The sequence below is a fragment of the Callospermophilus lateralis genome, unplaced genomic scaffold (genome assembly GCF_048772815.1).
Source record: "Callospermophilus lateralis isolate mCalLat2 unplaced genomic scaffold, mCalLat2.hap1 Scaffold_122, whole genome shotgun sequence".
NCBI lineage: Eukaryota > Metazoa > Chordata > Mammalia > Rodentia > Sciuridae > Callospermophilus > Callospermophilus lateralis.
Genome location: NW_027512409.1, coordinates 53,881 through 74,834, shown reverse-complemented (window position 1 = coordinate 74,834; position 20,954 = coordinate 53,881). Strand labels below are relative to the sequence as shown.

Genomic DNA, 20,954 nt, shown 5'->3' with positions numbered 1-20,954 from the left:
AAATTTTGTCACATAAATAAGATAGAAAGAATTTTTTGTATAAACAAATACCACTTTAATATGTTATTCATTTGAAAAACAGTGAAATAAGTTTAATCTGGCCAGAGGCTGTTGTCATATCTTAGCAACCCAGGTATTTATTTCACAACCTCTAGGAATTATAGGATTTCACTAAGATTTTCAGCTAAGTTTCCTAAATCAATGTGTGGTCTGTGCTCAATTCTCAGCCCTGAAATGTTTCAATTTTCTAAATGAAGAAATAAAGGATATCGAATATGGACATTTGTAGTGATATTGTTGGTGTTAACTTTTTTCTTTCAGGGTTAAATGTTTTGGCTTAAATGCTCATTAAGTTGAATAACTCTATTCAAATTCTAATGAAAGCTTAGATTTTTTTCTTTAATTTTTATTTTAACCTATGCAGTAACAATAACAATAGCTAGTAACGTACGAATAATTTTAGATTTTCTACTACCAACATTATATAATCTAAATTGAGAGGAAAATTCTCTCTGTTTCAAATATTGCAAGCAAAATGTCTATGACCAACTATAAATTCTAAATTAGACTAAGGTTATCTTTTAAAATTAACAAGGAAGCTTATAATAAAACTGATAAAATGAACTGACATTACAAATTTTAATAAATGTTGGAAATTAGAGTCAAATCTGGTGAGTAGACTGATAATTTCAATCTGGGTAATCGTGGGCCTGAGTGAGGTGGAAAGTTAGAACCAAGATTTTTCAGAAAAATCCTAGACTCCTTCACAACTCTGTGAATGGTTCATCATCACTAAAGAGGAGGAAAGAAAGAAGGAAGGGAGAGAGGGAGGGGCAGAAGGAAGGAGGGAAGGAAACTGGCCTGTCTCAAGTGGAATGCCACAACCAGAGACCTATTTTTACAAGGGTTTAGAATTTGAATTTATGTTATCTAAACAGTCCAGAAACTTCTGTGAGATAGTAGTTTTAAAATAGTTCTAACCTCGTCTAATCTCAAGGACATTTAGAAGAAACCGAACCAGAATTCTTTGAGGAAATATGCTTCAATCTTCCAATAGCTAAAGCCCCCATTGGAAGAGTACATAAGTACACATTCACTGATTCTCAGACACTGTGTTTGATATTGGGGACATACAGTAAAGAAAGGAGACATAAACCAGTTCTCACAGAATAAATTGACCTTTAAATTTAAAAAAGCCACTCTATATTGTGTTTCCAAAAAAGGTTAGAAAGAAGCAAAGAAAGAGGAAAGATTAATTGAGGGCTACTGCAAGATCGCAACATGGAGAAGATGGTATCTTGCTCCACATTGGTAAAAGTGGAATTTAAGAAAATATTTTGAAAAAGAGAGAATGAGACTGCATACAGGACTTGAAATTAAGGAGAAAAAAAAGTAAAAATGAAATCAAGATGTTTGACTTCAACAAAAGTCACAAAGGACTGTGTAACCATTAACTTGAGATATTGAAGACAAATGAGAAAATGACTTAAGATGAATAGAACTGAGTTTCAGAGATGCTGAATTTCATCAAGGAAAGATCATAAAAGACCATTTGGAAATGCAAATGTAGAGTTTGATGGAGAGCTTCTGGATGGAAATGGAAATTTAGGAGTCATTAGTGTATGAGTGACATTCCAAGTCTGAATGAGAGCATGTCGGATGTAAATAATAGTATATAAAATGCCTAAACCCTAATCAGTAACCAGTGAAATAGGAAAAAGAACAAGGGAAAAGCTTTAGATGGGAGAGCAAGTGATCAACTACCAGAAATCTGCTGATGAGCAGCTTTTTCTTACCTATAGGATTATTTTCATGGACTTGGAAACATTCTATAACTTATTTCATTATCAAAGTCTCTTTGACCCATTATTTCTCTTCAGCTGCTGCCCTATTTGTTTCTCTATGTCATAAAATTTCTGGAAAGATTTGACCATATTTAGTTTCTTAATTTTTCTGCAGTTCTCTTTAGATCCTATTCTAGCAAGGTTTTCTTCCTTTTCAGACTAATAAAACAGCACTCATAAACCTCATCCATTCCTTTCACAATGATCTGTTCTTAGTTCCAATTTTTTACTTGGTTTATCAACAAATAAGTGGTAGAGGTTTAAAGTTTTATAAGAAAGAAGAATGTATGAAATAGTTTCTGAAAAGAGTGAATATATGAAGAAAATATTATTGGGAATTCCCATAAGACCACTTGAGATTAGTGGCCATGAACTAGATTGAGACCATTTATGAGGATATGTGTTTTTGAAAGTTATGTTTAGGTGTGTGGCATAGGTATGAAGTATGTTCTGAGTTAACTTAATCAAGGCTAGAGTTTTGCTAGTAAGTACAATTAAGCAAGGGGAAATAAAATAGTTGGGGATATGCACAAGAGGGAAGTGATTATAAGAACATATACCATAATTCAACAGTATGCAGAGAAATGAGGATATGAGTGATGAGGAAAAGTCAAGTGGTTGTAAAATGAACTTATTTAGGTCTTTCAATATGGGATAATTATAGAAAGCAGTAGAAGGCAGTGAGCTGGAAATTGAGGAGGCTATGCTTTTAGAACAGAATGACTGAAATTAAAAATACGTAATTTCTGTAGCTAATGGTAATGGTGGAGTCTGATATATGCTCCTGATAAGATTGGTGGAAGATGAAATCCATGTAGAAAAGGAGGTCAACAATTTAGAAAACAGAATATTGGAAGAATCATCTATGGGAATAGCAGAATCACCAAAATCAGCAAAAGGAACAGTGATGATGGAAATAATAAAGAGAGAGGGGAATCAAATTCTTCAATGAAAGGTGACTGCTACTTTCAGGATAACAGTAAATAAAGATACTAAGAGTCAGATTGTTAGACAAAATACAGGACACTCAATTAAATTTAGATTTCAAATAAACAATTTTCCTTTTTTTGGCATATACTTATATTCAAAAATAATCATTTAAAAGCTGAATCTTAACTGTGCATCTTGTATTTATAGTGACTATATCTGGAAATCTTTACTGTGTTATGATCTTATGAAACAAGATTCAAGCATGGGGTATTTAGGAAAGAGAAAAAATTATACATATATGTGTGTGTGTGTGTGTGTGTGTGTGTGTGTGTGTGTGTGTGCACGCATGCACACATACGGTGGAGGAAACGAGATTGTACCACTCCAGCATATGCTCTTTTGGCATAGGATTATTTTGAGTGGATTATTTGGAAAAACTGAAGACATAGAAGAAACACTGAAAACAGAGCAGAAGTTATAAAAGAAACATAACATACATCTGTAAAAAAATCGCCATCTGTAAGGATGTGTCCCTTTCTGCTCCAGAAAGAGAAGATTCTAGGTCACTAGATTCTCTTGGCAATGAAGAAGATACCACCTCGAATTTGCAAAAAAAAAAAAATCCCACCCTTATTTTCTTTGTTTTTCATAGTCACCCTCTTATTAGCAGTCTGTCAACTTTTCTGCAGGTCATAGATCATATTTCTTCCTGAATTCCAAGCTACCTTTTTGAGGTTTACTCATTACACTGAGCTCCTCAAGTGTACACATGAGGTATACATGTTAATAAACTTGCTTTTCTCTTATTGATTTACCTTTTGTTACAGAGAACTGTCCTAACTAAGAATTCAAAAATTATAGGGAGAAAATATTTTTCCTCCTCTACAAGATCTGTGAGGATAAAAGAGAAAAGTTCCCCCCAATTCTGGCTCAGTACTACAAAGTGTGTGGATGAGAAATCAGTAAAAGCTATTTAGTTAGAACAAGTCAAAGAGACTCTTCAGAGAATTTGATGAACAGCGATATTCAGAGAATGACAAATCATTTGTTCTGAAGAGTAGAAGGTTTTAAATGGTTGAAGAGTTGTAAGACAAGACTAGTAATTAAAGAAATGACTTAAACCAACAGAGATTTAAATCCAGAGAATGACCTTTGAGTCCTGTGTTGTGACTGATACTGGGATATATAATTATGGTTTTGTTTCTGTGGATTTTAAAGAGCTGTGAGACTGTGAGTATTGAGGTAAAAAAAAGGAAAGATCCTTCTAAGAGTATATAGTGTTCAAATGAACTTATGAAGCAGAAAAGCAATATGGCCAGGCTTACGCTGGTAATGATTCTATTTCTGAAAAAAAAAAACTAGAATTGATCCATTTTGAATAATTGGATAATTGTTTAGTGTTCTAGTGACTCCAAATGATTAGTGTGATTAACAAGTAATATGAAATCCATAAGAGGCTTACTTTCTGTTTTCTGACTGGAATACAAGTGCCATGATGGTGGTGGCTTTGTCTGATTTGCAATGATTTATCATTTATCACTGTAACAATATCTGACACTAAGCAGATGATGAGTAAGAAACTATTAAATGAATAAATCAATTAATGAATCAATTGATGAATAAAAGCCTAAAAATGACATATGGTGTATAATATAAAAAGAGATACAGATTTGAAAGTGTACTAGAAATAACATGTAAAAATTAAATACATTAGAGGCAAATTTTGAAAGAATTAAGAATTTAACAAAGAAAGCCTAACAGAAAGGTTAATTACAAGGTTGGATATGGTTAAAAAGCTGAATTAGCAACCTGGTAGATAACCTGAGAAAATTAAATAGTAGGCAGCACAGTGAGACTGATAGTTGAAAAACAATGACGTTCAGAAGAAAAAAAGTATTAAAATTTTCTAACCACATAAAAGAGCTATTTCAGAGAAAGAAAACCAAATAAGAGGGTAGAAATATCAAAATATACAATAGTTAAATTTTTTTCTAAAAGTTGATGTAAGGTAAACTCAAGATTCAGGAAGGAAACAAAAACTCTGAGAGTGGAGGAAAATTTATTTTCACAATTAGACATATGGTAGAGAAACTGCAAAACACTAAAAGAAAAAAGAGTAAATATTAAAAGCAACCACACAGTAAGCGAGGAAGAGACAGACAAAAATTATTACCTCCCCCCAAAAGGCAGCTATAACGATCCAGATGTGTCAAAAGCAGGTAACATAATAAAAGTCACAAGACATTAAAAGATTTCTAATTCACTGGAAATCTGGGAAATGGAAATTCAGACACCATTTTCAACCCATCATTTTGAGAAAATTAAAATATAATATTAACTTAAAAAAGAAATGTCAATAAATTGAAATATTTTAAAGTACTATAATTCTTAAAAAATAATTTAAAAATTTCATCTTACAACTCAGCATATCATGTCTAGGTACAAACTATACAAAATTCATGCACATGTACACAAGAATTTGTGGAAAAGAATAATTTTTGCAAGATTATTTATACTAAAAGAAATCTGTAAACAATGTAAATGCTCACTAACCTGAATAATGGAGAAATTAATATGAAGTTATTCATTTAATAGATTTGTGAGAAGTTATGAAAATAAATGAACTAGATCTACATGTATTAAAACTTTAAAAATTCAAAATACAGTACATAATAATACAGTACATAAATATAGTACATAATAATATATTACATAAATACAGTACATAAATATGAATATGTACTGTATTAGATTACATAAAGTGTTAAAACATACAAACAGATTATATATTTTTTTCTTAGTATATATAGTAATGTAATACTCTAGAGGACAAAATATTTTCCTCTTCCATTGCTACGTTCATGGCAGAGAAACCTCTAATAAAGGACAAAATAATAAGAGAAAAAAACATGAATGTATTTGTTTTATTTGACACAGGAGCCTTCAGAAGAGCATCTGTGTATTTTCTGCTAAATTTGATGAAGAAGTGAATAATCATGAGGAAGTATGATGTTAATAAACTGGGAGGAATCTAGCAAAGTGTACTCTTTTCTGATTCTTTTCTGTAGCCCTATGCCTTTAGAGTAATTCCTTTTCTCCAGGCACATGGAGGATTCTTCTAGAATAAAAGTTTTATGATATGCTCCAGGGAAGAAGGGCAAGGGAAGTTTAGGGAGGGCTTCTTGCATCTGCAATTTTCTCAAATGCCAAAGTGCCATGTTTTGGAGTCACAAGGCTGAAACCCATAAGTATATACATGTTGTAAGAGATAGAAGTGATTCAGGATAGTAGCTATCTGAAAATTCAGAGAGGAGAGGATGAAGAAGGATATACAGTGAATTTAAACTATGCCTGTAAAGATTTTTGTGGGTCTGGCACAAATATGAGAGAATACTGAGTCAGCAAAACAGGTTGGTGCATGTGATGTAAGTGGTTGTTATATTATTCTCTATACCTTCTGAATGCTTGAAAATCTTATAACTTTTGCTTAAATTCTTCATTCTGAAAATAAAAATTAATAATGTCATAATTATTTTAGTGAACTGAATGATCAATCTTTGTCCCTTTTATTGCTGCTCCATTTGCAGTTCCTAGATGATGAAAAATGGTTTTTTGCTGTTGGCTATCAAGATTTCAATTAGATTAGGTGCAGTTAGAAGGCAAAAGTTGTTCTCTTTTATCACTTCAAGTATTATGGTTTCTTCTCCATTTCTAGAGGATGATTTAATTTAATAAAATGGGTAAGTTTCATTTGACTATTTCTTTGTTTGTATTGAGTCAATCAATACATCAGAGTCCAGAAACCCATGGTTGGCAATGCTGATTTCTCTTCGAAAGAATCTGCTTAGAAAATGTAGACTTGGGCAGAATATGCAATAATGCTAAAAGTTAATTGAACGATTGCTTCAGGTCCATATTGCTAAGGGCAAGATATTACTTTATGGCATGTGACAATTTAGGAGCTTATCTGGAGGAAAGGCTGATGGCTCAGACTTCAACCTTATAGTTTACAGCAGACTTTAATTTAAGGTGTTTAGAGCCTACTGGTGTCTACATGGCCTTAGCCTTATATCTTGACAAATAAGATGGAACAAACAAAAAATAGTTAAAGAATGTGTTTACATTCTGCATTCACAGACTACAAGTAGACAGGAAGTCTCTATGACAGCTTCCAGAAGGGTAACTCTTGAGACAATCAAAGTAGATCACCCTGAAGAATGAAATAGCTGCATTATAATGGTGACAGTTATAATGACCTTTTTAGGAAGCCCTGTCACATCTTTAGCACTGAATTGCATTATTTTCATAACCGAAAGAATTTTTTCATCATTAATGTACAAACAAAACGGGACCTCCCCTCCATTTCTTTCTATTTTTAAATTCTACACTTTCTCCCTGAATTAGTCCTCTTGCTATCCTATTTATTTACAACAAGTGGACTCAATCACTTCCTCTCCCAAATATTTATTTGTTCCTCTGAAAATATCTAACATGGTTTCAAGGGCTCAATAAATATTGATCAATGTGATAGGATTAAGATTCATCTGTTCAATATTTATAGATTTAAAATACTAATACTAATACTATTGTCATACACATGGTACCATTTGTTTGGGACAAAGTGCTTAGCTTAAAAAAAAAAAAGATTGAGTGAGAAATTTTGCCTATTGTTTCCTGATATGATGTGTGAAATTATGCCTTTCAGAATAGTGTCACATATTTTAAAATTGAATTTTAACTATTAAAAGTGATTATAGCTAAAGCAATAATAACTGTTGTTATTTGTTTAAATACACACAAAATTATCTGCCATGTAAATTATTAAATAGATTTCCTGTGCAGTAAAAAAAAAGTTTTGAATTATTAAATAATTAAGTTAATTAATAAAGTTTTCCTACCTCTATGGCAAGGGTAAGAAAATTTTTTTCTGAGAAAGGTTGAGTAGTTGGTATTTTTTGTTTTGCAGACCATAAGCCTCCCTGCTAACTACTCACCTACATAGTTAAGCCAAGAAAGCAGCAGTAGAGAGTGTTTACAGACAGGGGAGGTTGGTTTTAGACCAGCTATGAGCTATAATTTTCAGATCCTGTTATAACATGTAAGGTTTTTATTTATTTGAGTTTATTGGATGCTGTCACTGTGATTTCAAAACTAAAGTTTCATAACATTAGGATAAAGCCAACAATGGCAGCACCTGATATTCAATTGGCTAACATTAATCAAATATCTTAGGAGATGTAACATAGACTCTGGCTCTGCTTTGGGGCCATGATGGACTGTAATTTTTTAGTACAGTCCTCCCTGATGGAAAAGTGCTAAGTAACTGAGCTACATCTTTCTGATCATTCATAGGATTAATTTGTAATAGTCTTTAAAATAACCCAATTCTCAGAAACTAATGCACAAGTCCTTCCAAAGATGATTCTAAAGAGTTCTTCCTTACTAGATGAAGGTCTTTTTTCAAACATTTTCTAAGTGAGATTGTCCATCATCTCCCAATGTAAAATTCCCATACTCCTAATACAATTTGTTCCCTCTTGGACTGGCTTATTTTTGCAAGATCACATATCAAACAAAGTATATTACATTTTACCATTTAATTTCTAAAGACTGTCTCTTCCCACTCTTTTTGTTGTGTTTTTGTTTTATTTGGTACTGGTGACTAAACCCAGAAGCACTTTACCAATGAGCTACATTCCCAGCCCTTTTTATTTTTTATATTGTGGCAGGGTCTTGCTAAATTGCCCAGGGTGGCCTTGAACTTGAGATCCTCCTTTCTCATGCTCCTGAATAGCTGGGATAACAGGTAATCACTACCAAACCATGTGACTCCTCCCACTTGAATGCCAGTTCTGTGAGAAACATTTCTAATCCTTTTTTTATTGTTGTATATTTTTATCTAGAATTGAACCTGTAGCATAGCAGTCATTTAAGCAATATTTGTCACATAAATGAATAAGTGTTTATTGATAAATATGCTAATATTGATCAAATATAATTTTAGAAAGTAGCCAAAGAGATGAAGGAAAACTTTGATGAAGGAAAAAAATGATGATGTTAGACTTAACTATCTCAGGGTCATTGTCTTTGATTTTCATTACTTTTTTAATGGTTTATCACATTGAAAGCCAATGAGAGATCTAAATATTACATTGGTGGAAGACAAAAGGACAGGCAGTAATCTTCTAGATCTATGCCAATATATTTAAGTATAAAGTTCAGTCAAAAACAACATGGTATAGACTCACTTTTTCATTCTTCTCCCCTCTAAATATAACTAAATGCTACAAAAGCAGTTAAGAGATTATGAAAAGTTGAAGGAAATATATCCTATGGACTTGAGGATAGACACACTATTGGAGCCCCGGGTTTTCTTTTCATTTCTCATTAATCTTCTTTTAATCTTTCATACAAATCTTCTTTCTTTGATTAGAAAGGGAAAGGTGAGCAGGAACATAGCAGTAAGACCCACTGCCCTGTGGAGGCAGGAACCCAATCTGTCTGAAGTAGCACCATCAGTGTATCTCAACCTGCCAACCCATCCCACACCCATTACTGGCAGGCAGTATGCAAGTCCTTCCACCCACATTGGTGGTACAAGCAGGCCCATTATCTCCCAGGCCTCTACCCCAAAACAGAAGATAAATTAGCCCTGGGATCTCCCAAAACTGCTTTTATTGGTAGTACACCAGTTGTACCCTACTACTTCTCTCTCTTCCCTGTGACAGAAGATGTCTTGCAACCCTGAAAGAAAACATCAGAGATAAATGAGAAAAATCAGTAGCACTGAGTGCTGAGAGAACAGACCAGAGAATATACTTTCCATCTTCCATATCTGGATACCCTGTGTCCTAACATGTCAGGAGTAGCAAATGAATTATGGGTCTTTGAACTGACCAGACACAGAGGTGAAACCTCCCTTGGGAATTTCTAGGTGCAATGGTATTGCACCTAAAAGGTATTGCACCTAAAGATTTCCCAATCAATATGGTGACACCATTTTCAAAGGGAGATTCTGTACCAGCCACAGAATTTATAAGTTCATAACCTTGGGTTCAAACACCTGCTGCCTGGAGGTAGACAATTATACGCACAAGCTGATAAGCCCTAATTGGGCTGCTTTTACCCTCAACTTCAGCTTTGATTATCTTGAAGTCGCTTTCTCTCTCTCAATAAATCTTTATATCTTCCACCAGAGGCAGGCTGAACCACCATGCCCATCTTTTTATCCACTTTTGTGTCTGTTTGTTTTTTCATAATCTCCTCATTGATCAGTTTGTGCAGCCCTGAATAAACTGTTACATAGGACCTGACACTATTCAACACTGGAAAGCCTGGAGAAGCATATTCTGCCCTCAAAGGCAGAACAAGCAGTGATTCAGCAAGAATTCAAGTGAACCAGAAGAATGAAGCAGACCAGAAAAGCATTGCAAGAGCTCACCAATCTGCATTTTCTTTGGAACACAGCCAACAAAGTTAGGCTAGATGCTACCTATTAAATCTAGACAGGATAACTCTCAGCTAACATACAAGACCTAAATAGGATATATAGTCACCCAATTTAAGGTATCAAATGTCTAAGATACAATTGGAAATCACCAGCCATTCCAAGAGGGAGTACAATTGCAACAGGAGTGATAACAGAAAATCAACTGACACCAATATTGAGATGGAGCAAATGTTGGGACTGTATGATAAATATATTAAATCAGATCAATGAGGAATTTTGAATTCCTGTGCAACAAATCCAAAAGTAGAAAATGCAGCAAATAATTATATAAAATTGAGCAAAATGGAAAATATATAAATGAAAAATGTGATAACACATTTTTTAAATTGGAGTCTTGGCTAAAAAGTAGAATAGAGAATATAGAAGAGAGATATAGTGAACTTGAGAAAGGATCAATAGACTTTAGTCAATCTGAACATCAAAAGAAATATAGCCTATAAAGAACATGGACAGAGCATTAGGACTTTTGGGACAGAAAACAATAACAAATAAATCAAATATTTATATCATTAGAGTTTCAGAAATAGATTAGAAAGATGTGAAACTTATAGACTACTCAAAAAATAGCTGAAAACTTTCAGAATTTGGTAAAATTCTTTAATTCTATGGATCCAGGAAGCTGAGTGAAATCTAAGTAGGATAAATCTAAAGAAATTGTTGCCTCATTATTATACCAAAACATATAGTTAAACTTTTAAAAACTAAAGAAAAAGGAAAAATTTTTAAAGCAACTAGAGAAAACAATGCATATTACACAGAAGTGAATAAATTCCATTGGCAGGGCATTCTTCATCCGAATCTGCACAGGCCAGGAGGAACTGGAACAATGCTTTCTAAGAGATGAAAAAACTTCATCAACCAAAAATTCTATGTCTGGAAAGCTATATCTTGGCCTAATGGGGAAAGAGAAATATTATACTACCCAGGAAAACTAAGAAAATTTGTTACCAGCAGGCATAAATGTAGAAAATGGTTGGAGGAAACTCTCCTAACAGTAAAAAAATGATAATAAAGGAATGTACTTGAAATTCTAGAATACAAAGAATGAAAACAGAATAAGTAAAACAGAGGTAAATTATATTAAATTACTTTTTTTGTCTTATTAGTTTTAAGAATTATATTTGATGTATGAAGCAAAAATTAAAATACTATCTGTTGTGATGCTAATACATGTAGCAGAAATAATTTGACTATTTTAATAATGGAAGAGTGTAATGGGACCAAAATGTAAAGTAAATATAATATTTTCATCAGTGATAAAGCACTGGTACAAATAGACTGTGATGTTACATATGTTTTATTATAGAGAGCAATTAATAGAAAAATGGCACACATTATTTACCAAAAAGCAACATTCATAAGACAAAATAGAGCCTAAAAATTATTCATAGGAAACTGAGAAAGAGAAAGAAGCAAAGAAAGAGACAACAAATAGAATGGCAGACATATCTATAATTCCTTTTAAGATCAATGTCTAGAACACAGTTGCTCTTGGACATATGATGAGTTTATGTTCAGACAAACTCATTGTTAACTGAAAACCTCATACATCAAATCTACTCTCCCATGTTTACTGCATCAGTATTCACAATAACCAACAAATGGAAATAACCTAAGACTTTATCAACTGATGAAAGGATAAAGAAAATTTTGGAGATATTCACAATGGAATACCATTTAGCCATTTAAAAGGATAGAATTCTATAATTTGCAACAATATGAATGGAACCGGAGATTGTTAAATTAATTAATACAGACCCAGAAAGACATGTATGTCTCTCTTATATGTAAAATCTTTAAAAAAATAAGTTTATCTCAGAGCAGTTGACAGTAGAATGGTGGTTATTTGAAGCTAGGGAGAGTAAGGGGAAGGGAAAGATGGGGAAAGGATGATCAATGGTTACTAAATAATATTGTTTGGGAGGTAAGTATAGATGACAATAATGTGCTACTTATTTAAAAAAGATAAAAGAATTTTGAATGTATTTACCAAAAGAAATCATAAATATTTAAGGATATATTAATCCTGATTTAACTATTGCGAATATGTAGCATGCATCAAAATATCATATAGTATCCCATAAATATGTACAAATTTTGTGCTTATAACTAAATAATAAAATAACCTTAAAATCTTTATTTAAATGCATTTAATACACTAATTTCCCAAACATCACACATGAGGAACATAACACACTGTAGATCATCAGTTGTTTACTCTCATGAGAGTTGTTCACTGCTCAACATCATGAGAGTATTCTTAGCTCATAAAAGATTCACATACATAGTTCAAAGGAAAGTTTCTACTGAAGATGTAACACTTTGATATTGTTATAAAATTCAAAAAAAATTAAGTCAAACAAACCATCTTGAATTGAAGAACATTCATATACCAATCAAAGAGATTTGCACGGGTGATTTTTAAGAGCATGACCTAACTTTATTCCAAAAGAAACTGATTTAGAACACAAACATAAGTAGTAAAAATGAGATAGATGGAAAATGTTATATTGTGGTAGGTAATCATAAACAAGCAGACGTGGCTATAAAAATGTCAATGAAACCAAAAGCTACTTTTTTCAAATATCAGTAAAACTGATAAACCCCTATCAGAACAGATAATAAAAAGAGAAAAGAAATAAATCCTAAGTACTAAGTTTGATTCAGGGAATATCCCTACAGATCTTTCCCGTGATAAGAACAATAGTAGAAACAGCAATGAGCACTGAGAAGTTTCTCTCAGAAGAAATGAACCAAGTGGTAGAAGACCACAGATTAATACTTTAATTAAGACCACTGATAAATACTTCATCAGGATAAAAAACTGTTCACCTGAATAATCTCATAATCACGAAAGGAACTTCCTTTTCAGTTTAAAAGTCCCCCCCCTGCAAATAAATTCCCAAGACTAGATAGCTTCACAAAAAATTTACAAATACTTTAGGAGGAATTAAAACTAATCTTATATAATATAGCACTGATAGTAGAAGATTGAACATTTCCCAAATCATTTTATGAAGCTAGAATTACCCTGAAATTAAAATAGAAGATAAGACATTTTTTTAAAAAAAGTTATAAGTAAATAATTCATTAAATTAGAGGCAATTTTTAAAAATTCTAGAAAACACATTTTTGTGGCATGTAAAAAAGTTATACTCAATGATCAAATGGGAATTACATCAGGAATAAAAGGTATGTTTACTGGAGAATTTTATTTTAAAAGCCAACTAATACAATGCATGGCATAAATAGAACAAAAGACAAAATGACATGATCATCTCATAGATGCAGAAAAAGCATTTGAAAAATTTGAGACCACATTTTTTTGTTTTACACATGACAGTACAATGATCTTGACATATCATACATCTGAATCAGATAGGATATAATTTCTCATTTTTCTGAGTGTACAGGTTGCAGAATTACATTGTTGATACCACTTTTTGATAAAATTACTCAAAAAAAAAACTAGTAGTAGAATAGAAAGAAACTTGCTAAACCTGATTAAAAAAAAACCTCACAGTTAACATCATATATAATGGTAAATATGATGATTAATTTTGTGTCAATTTGACTGTGACACGAGATAGTTGAACATAATTTCTAGGTGTGTTTATGAGGGTGATTCCAGAAGAGAGTAACATTTGAATTGGTAAACTAAGTAAAGCTGATGGAACTCCCTGACGTGGGTGTACATCTGCAAGATGTTGAGAGCCTCACTAGAACAGAAATTGTGGAGAAAGGCTGGGTTCACCCTCCCTCTGCCTAACAGTTGGAGCAGAAACATGGACCCTCTCTTGCCCTTGTCACTTCTGGTTCTCAGACCTTCCAACCCTCAATGAGAACTTATCAGCAGTTCTCCGGCCCTCAGGCCTTTGATCTGTGGCAATAGATTTCCTGGGTCTCCAGGCTGCAGAGATTGTGGGATTTCACAGCCTCCACAATCATGTGTGAATCAATTTCTTATTATAAATTTTGTGATGAATATATTTGTATTCTTTTGTTGTTATTGTTGTTGTTTGTTTGTTTCTCTGAAGAGCCCTGACCAAAACAGTAAAAGATTAAGTGCTTTCCTCCTAAAGCAAAGCACAAAGCAAGAATGTGAATTTTCACAACTCTAAATTGAATGCAGTATTAGTTCCAGCCAGTGAAATAGGGCCAGTTAAATAAATAAGACACCCAAAGGAAGAAGTAAAAACATTCTTATTTGTAAATAACATAACTGTCCACACAGAAAATCCTAAGGGCTGCCCAGATTTATAGAGTTTGTAGAACTTATAAATAAGCTCATCAAACTTATAAGATACAAGACCAAATTATGAAATTCTTTATGCAATCTAAAAATTAACTGTGGAAACCAAAATTTAAAAAATATATACTATTTATGATCACTGTCATCCAGCTACTAAAGAGACAAGAAGATCATAAGTTTGAGACCAGCCTCAGAAATTTGTTAAAACCCTGTCTCAAAATAAAACAATAAAAAAACTGGGATGTATCTAAATGGTTGAGCACCCCAGGTTGAATCCCCAGCTTCAGAAGGAAGAAAGGAAGGAGTGAAAGAAGCAGGTAGGGAAAGGGAAAAAATCAAGTAAAGTCAGCCAGCCAATATCCCAAGTTTACATACTGTATGATATCATAGTTTTGAAATGACAAATTCACAGGAATAGAAAATAGATTAATGGGTGCAAAGGAGTAAGTATGGGCCAAGTAGGTGAGAAAAGGATATATGGTTTTAAGGGTATCAGGAGAAAATCTTGTGGTGATGAAACCATTCTGGATCTTGATTGTGGTGGTGGCTACATGAACCCAGACATATAATCAAATTACATAGAACTAGACAAACACCTATGGATACAAACGAATATAAGTAAAATTGTAAAAAGAAAAAAAAATAAAGACCAATGAATTACTCAATGTAGATATTCTGGCTATGATATTGTACTATAATTTTGCAAGATGCTATTACTGAGAGAAATTAAAGTTATAGATAATCTTCCTATATAATTTCTTATAACTGCATGTGCATTTGAAGGGTCTCCAAAAAAGTTTTTTAAGAAACAGCTCTTGCTGTATCATTTTTTTTTCATTACCCCAAATTTCCACCACTGGGAACACACTATCATAATGATCTAAGATATTTTTAACACTCCCGTTTATCATTCATATCTATGAGGTCAAGTATAACTTTTAAATCACTGTGAATTCACTTAATGAAAGAAAGCCAGAATGACTGTGTCAATGTGTTTGATAAACTTGAAGAAACATAGTACAGTTCTTTAATGAAAATGACCAATGCAAATACATGCAGCAATGTGCTCAAAGTTAGGTGTGCTACCAGCAAATTCTTTAAAAAATATTATTTAATTGTAGTTGGACCCAATACTTTTATTTTATTTATTTCTTTTTAAAAATATTTATTTTTTAGTTGTAGTTGGACACAACACCTTTATTTCACTTGTTTATTTTTGTATGTGGTGCTGAGGATTGAATCCAGTGTCTCGCACATGCTAGGCAAGTGATCTACCACTGAGCCACAACCTCAGCCCCACCTACCAGCAAATTTTGATAGTAAAATGGAATTGATAAAAGAGAAATTTGAATTGACAAAAGTTTCAAAAAACTATTTTTTAGTTATGAACAATCCACTCATCTTCCCCACCTCCAATTCCCAAAGGAACTGAAGTGGCTTCAAAGCCAGGATCATACTTTTAATTACAAATAATCATTCCTAAGTTACTGATCATTTTTCTTCCCAATTAACAGACATTTTCCAGAGAAAGTAAAAAATTGCAAATTATAGACTGCAAACAACTTTCATGTAAAAGAATTTGTAGACCATTGCTCAAATACAGAGTCACACAAACTCTGAGATTGATTGGGACGCTGAATTTTGTTTCAACATCCAGTGGTGGCTTTCCAGGTGCTCCAAGGATTTGCCCACTAATTTCATGTACAGTCATAGACGGGTCAAAACGCCAGCTGCGTAGTGACTTCAATTAAGTCAACAAAGAGAATTCACCTGAAATTATTTATGTGACCTCATGTTCATATCTTTAGATTGTATACTGGATGATCATTTGCATTTATAGTTTACTTATTCTTGTAACTATTTCATGGGGAAAAAAAAAGCTGAGCCCATTTGCAATTGTTTCCTACATTTTAAAATAGAATTATTCTTTGTTCTGACTTCAAATTATTTGCATATGAAATGTTTTACAGGTTATCTTCGACAAAGAAAATGTCATTACATTTTTATTTTCTTATAGGATTCTTAAGTAATTTCTCATTCAGCAGGTCAGTAGAAAAATCATTAGAAGAATGATTTTCACATTTAGCACACACATTTTCAAATACTCAATTTCTATTTAATTTAACTGAATGAGAACTAAGTGTATGGGTCCTTTATTTTAAAATGTTTGTTAGGCACTGGGAATATCACATGAGCTACTTTTTTTTTTTTTTGAAATCTGAAATCATGCAAATGCCTCTCTTTAAAATACCAGAGATTTTACTCTCCTGAAAATTTGCATTGTTAGAAATATATAGCATAAAATGAACCAAAGGCTATTAAGGTTTTTAAGATGTCAACTGAATTCTACACACTACATTTATTCTGTTCCCATTTGCTACCAAGGAAAAGTGCAAAGTCAAACATGTTCTTACAAAAAGCACTATAAGCTGCATGTAAATGAGACCACTTTTCCTGAGGGTCTATCTTCGATTTGATAGTGCATTTAAGTGCTTGCTTTCACTCAGAATAGGTTGAAACATACAAATAGAAATTGAGAGCAGTGAAAATGTCATTTATCCAAGATTTTCCCCAGGAATAAAAGAATCAAAACATATTATACTGTCTCTTAAAAGCAATATTTGATTAACTTAGCAATTATTTTCTATCAGGAAATACAAATATTAAATGTATAAAAAATGCTGCAGGTGATTGATGACCAGAAGGATATACAAATCTGGCCATTTTATTGAATACTATTGCTTTTTAGTGCATCAATATCCTATCCTCTTCTATTCTCTTCTCTCTCTTCATTTCTGGGTCCAAATGCCATACTGATAGCTGCAGGGTTCGGATTTACAGCTATGGCTACTTAACATAAACTCACCGTATTCTATATTCTATATGGTAGATATAGAAAAATTCCACCCATTCTTTCTTCTGCAACTCATGACTTTTGAATATATCCTATAGTTAATGTTCGTTTTTATACTATATTTTACCAACATAACTCATAATTATTTCTCCAGTAGTTTCCCAGCTAGAACCCATGTTGGACAGATGTAACTTCCACAGGTAGCTTGAACAACAGTTAAAAGCATGGTTCCTATTGTCAGACACACCTAGGTTTAGCTTTTGAGTCTTCCCCTAACACTACAATGAGAAAGTTATTAAATGACTCATGGCTCATTTGCTGTTTTTTTTTTTTGTAACAATAGGTATAATAATTCTCAGTTACCCATGAAATAATATTTGGGAATTTCTTAGAATAGTTCTAGAATTTAGAAAATATGTTAGTTCTTATTGTTTTAACTTGTCCCAGTTGCATGTAACATTGAAAAATCTCTGGGAAAGAAACTCAGCCCATGATGAAAACAAATTTAAGTCATTAGAAAGAGAGGTCAATTTAGTTTGTATATAAGGTTGTATATTTTTCCCCTTCTTCTCCTCTTCCTTTGTATTTAAACTCCCTCCATCTTGCTTCAGAAACAAAACTGGCATGTCCTTTATCGAAGGTATCTGCAGCCTAGGTTCTAGAGCAGAGCTAAGCAGAAACAAAGAGCCAAAGTACAATAAATAACATGTAATTATGCGAGTGAAAGAAAAATCTAGAAATATAAGCATTTAAGTTTGGGGTTGTTATCTCAGGAAAATTGACAAGTACAAAGACGCATAGGTGAAATTAAGGCACTGCCATAACAAAACTCGAAATTATGGCTTTGCTTTAAAGATTAGTGTCTATATTAAGAAAACTATATTTGCAGCCTAGAAAAATGATAACTCATAGGATGCGATGACAAAACAACCTGGAGGGAAATGACACATGTAATAAACACGTGGTATTACACAAACGGGGTTGCAAAAGTAAATATTACATAGGTACCTTGGTTACCATTTGTTGCATTAGACAAAACGGGACAAGAAAGGGGCGTTTTTAAAAAAGAAGCTATCTCTTTTTTTGTAGTTGTATTTGGACACAAAATACTTATTTTATTTGTTTATTTTTATGTGGTGCTAAGAATCGACCCCAGGGCCTTAACATGTGCTAGGTGAGCACTCTACCACTGAGCCATAACCCCAGTCCAAAGCTATCATTTTATATATATATATATATATATATATATATATATATATATATATGTATATATATTTTTTTTAGGTGTAGATGGACACAACACAATGCCTTTATTTTTATGTGGTACTGAGGATCAAACCCGGGTCCTGCCTGTGCTAGGCAGACACAAACCCACAGTCCCTGCCTGAAGCTATAATTTTTGATGAAGGAATAAGTTGCAGAAAAGACAACCTTGGTATTTCAGAAATTTGAAGTGTTAAAAGATAAAAATATTTATCTTCCAAGTGGCTAGGGCCAGCATCTTGTTCTTGGATTTCCCAGAACTGTGAGAAATGACTATCAGTTTATGATAGTTCATTGTTACAGCTTGAATGAACTAAAATATTCATTTGGACCTTCTTAAACCAAATGGTCTTAACTTCTTTCTACATTAGTCACCTATTCCTCAGTCCACCTTCATCTAAGGTCAAATATTAACTCAAAATATGGAACTCCAGTAGCTACCCCCTAACCCTGTTCATTTGTCCTGCTTCATCTCCCAAACTCCATCTGCACTGAGCTTTGATTTCATGGTCTTCAGCAGAACAAAGAACTTTGACCTCTATTTTATCCTCTTCTGTGACCCCTATATGAGTTCATTATTCCTGTATTTTATTTCAGTCTCTGTTCTATCTCTATTCAGTCTGTGTCGCATAGTTGATTTCAAGCTTCAAGCTTACAAGCATGGCTCGAATTTCTGTTTTGCTTACTTTCTTTTAATGCTCTTCTCCATCTCCTCGTCCTTATTTTCCTTATCCTTCTTTTCCTTTCCTTATACTCCTTCTTCTTTCTATTCTTCTCCTCCCCCTCCTCCTTTTTATCCTACCCCCTCCTTCTTCATTTCTACTCCCACTAAAATGCCAACAAAGCTGGCTAAGAATTGCAGGAGAAATAACACACTTCTGGAGATAAGAAATCTCTAGTCATATTTGAACTACCCTCAGTGGAGTGCTAAGAGAATTTTCCAATTACTAGTCCTACAACCCTTGTACCAATCCTACCTTATTATCTCTCCCTGATTCTACTATTTACTATTGCTCTCTTCAAATAGTCTATGCTCTAGTTTTGTTTTATTATTACATTCTTTATATTTTATTTGTAACCACCAATTCTTCTTTCTTTCTGTCCTTGCTAGACTTTGATTATATTATCCATATCATTACTTCTTCAGTTCACTGTTCTACTCATTAGTTTTTCTCTGAATAATCTCATTCTTTTTGACTTATTAATAATCATAGCTCTCTATTTCCAACACAGATTTTTTTCCTTGAGTTTCAGATTCATATATATTCAAGAGAATGATGAATATTGATTTCTACCTAGAAATCTGCAATGTGTCAAATTCATCATTCTGCCTGATTCTTCCTTCAATATTCACTCACAATTAGACCTGGGAACCTGACAGAAATTTTTTGGTTCTTTCTTATCTCTCACCTTCAACATTCATTGCCCCTTTCTTTGTCTTCTCCATTTCTGCAGGCTGTGTACCAACATAGGCCTTCTCTCCTCTGGATTGCAAACTGTAACTGCTACCAAATTATTATTTCTTCTGTCTTCTCTCTGGTCAAAATTGTCAAAATGAGCCAGACAAGGTGGTGGAGGCCTGTAATCCTAGTGGCTCAGGAAGCTGAAGCATGAGGATCGAGAGTTTAAAGCCAGCCTCAGCAACTTAGTAAGGCCCTAAGCAACTCAGTGAGACCCTGTTGGGTTGGGGATGTGTCTTAGTAGTTAAGCACCCCTGGGATAAATCTCCAGAACCAAAAAAAAAATGACCCATGTAAAAGAAAGTCTGGTGCAATTATTTCTCCTCCTAAAACATTCCCTATAGGCTAAGATTAACACCATAAGTTACCCCCCTACCCCACAGGAAGTCTACAGGTTCTCCTGTCTTGTTTTTGTTCTGTGTACTAAACTGACCTATACTACTACCAAATTATGTGAAAGCATACAATCTCTCCTATATCCAGTTTTTCTAATAAATTTTAATTCAGCCTGACTCACCTCAGAAATCACCTTGTCCAAGAAGTATGACCTTGAATCTGGGAAGATGGCAGAGTAGTGTAGACTGCTTTCCAAGCTGTTACGTGGCATGAGACCAAAGTAGCAGACATGCAACTTCATGGTGATGTGGGTAGGGGGAAAGAGGGATTCCACTGGAATTTAATACTGGACACTCAGAGCAGCCTGGGGACTCAGAACATTGGATACAAGAAAATAAAAAAAGAAAGCCCACTGTGGGCTCCAGCTGCCAGAGACAACCCTCCACCGACAAAGGGAGGAGGACTTGGGGCAGCCGCCTTTCAGGTGGTGCTGTGGCGCCTACGG

At 33.4% G+C, this 20,954-nt stretch overlaps 1 pseudogene; it reads right to left on the bottom strand.

Annotated features, from left to right (window-relative positions):
- The window catches only part of LOC143640114 (kynureninase-like), a 76,087-nt pseudogene extending 55,367 nt beyond the window's left edge, over window positions 1–20,720 (bottom strand).
- Between the last annotated feature and the right edge of the window lie 234 nt (window positions 20,721–20,954).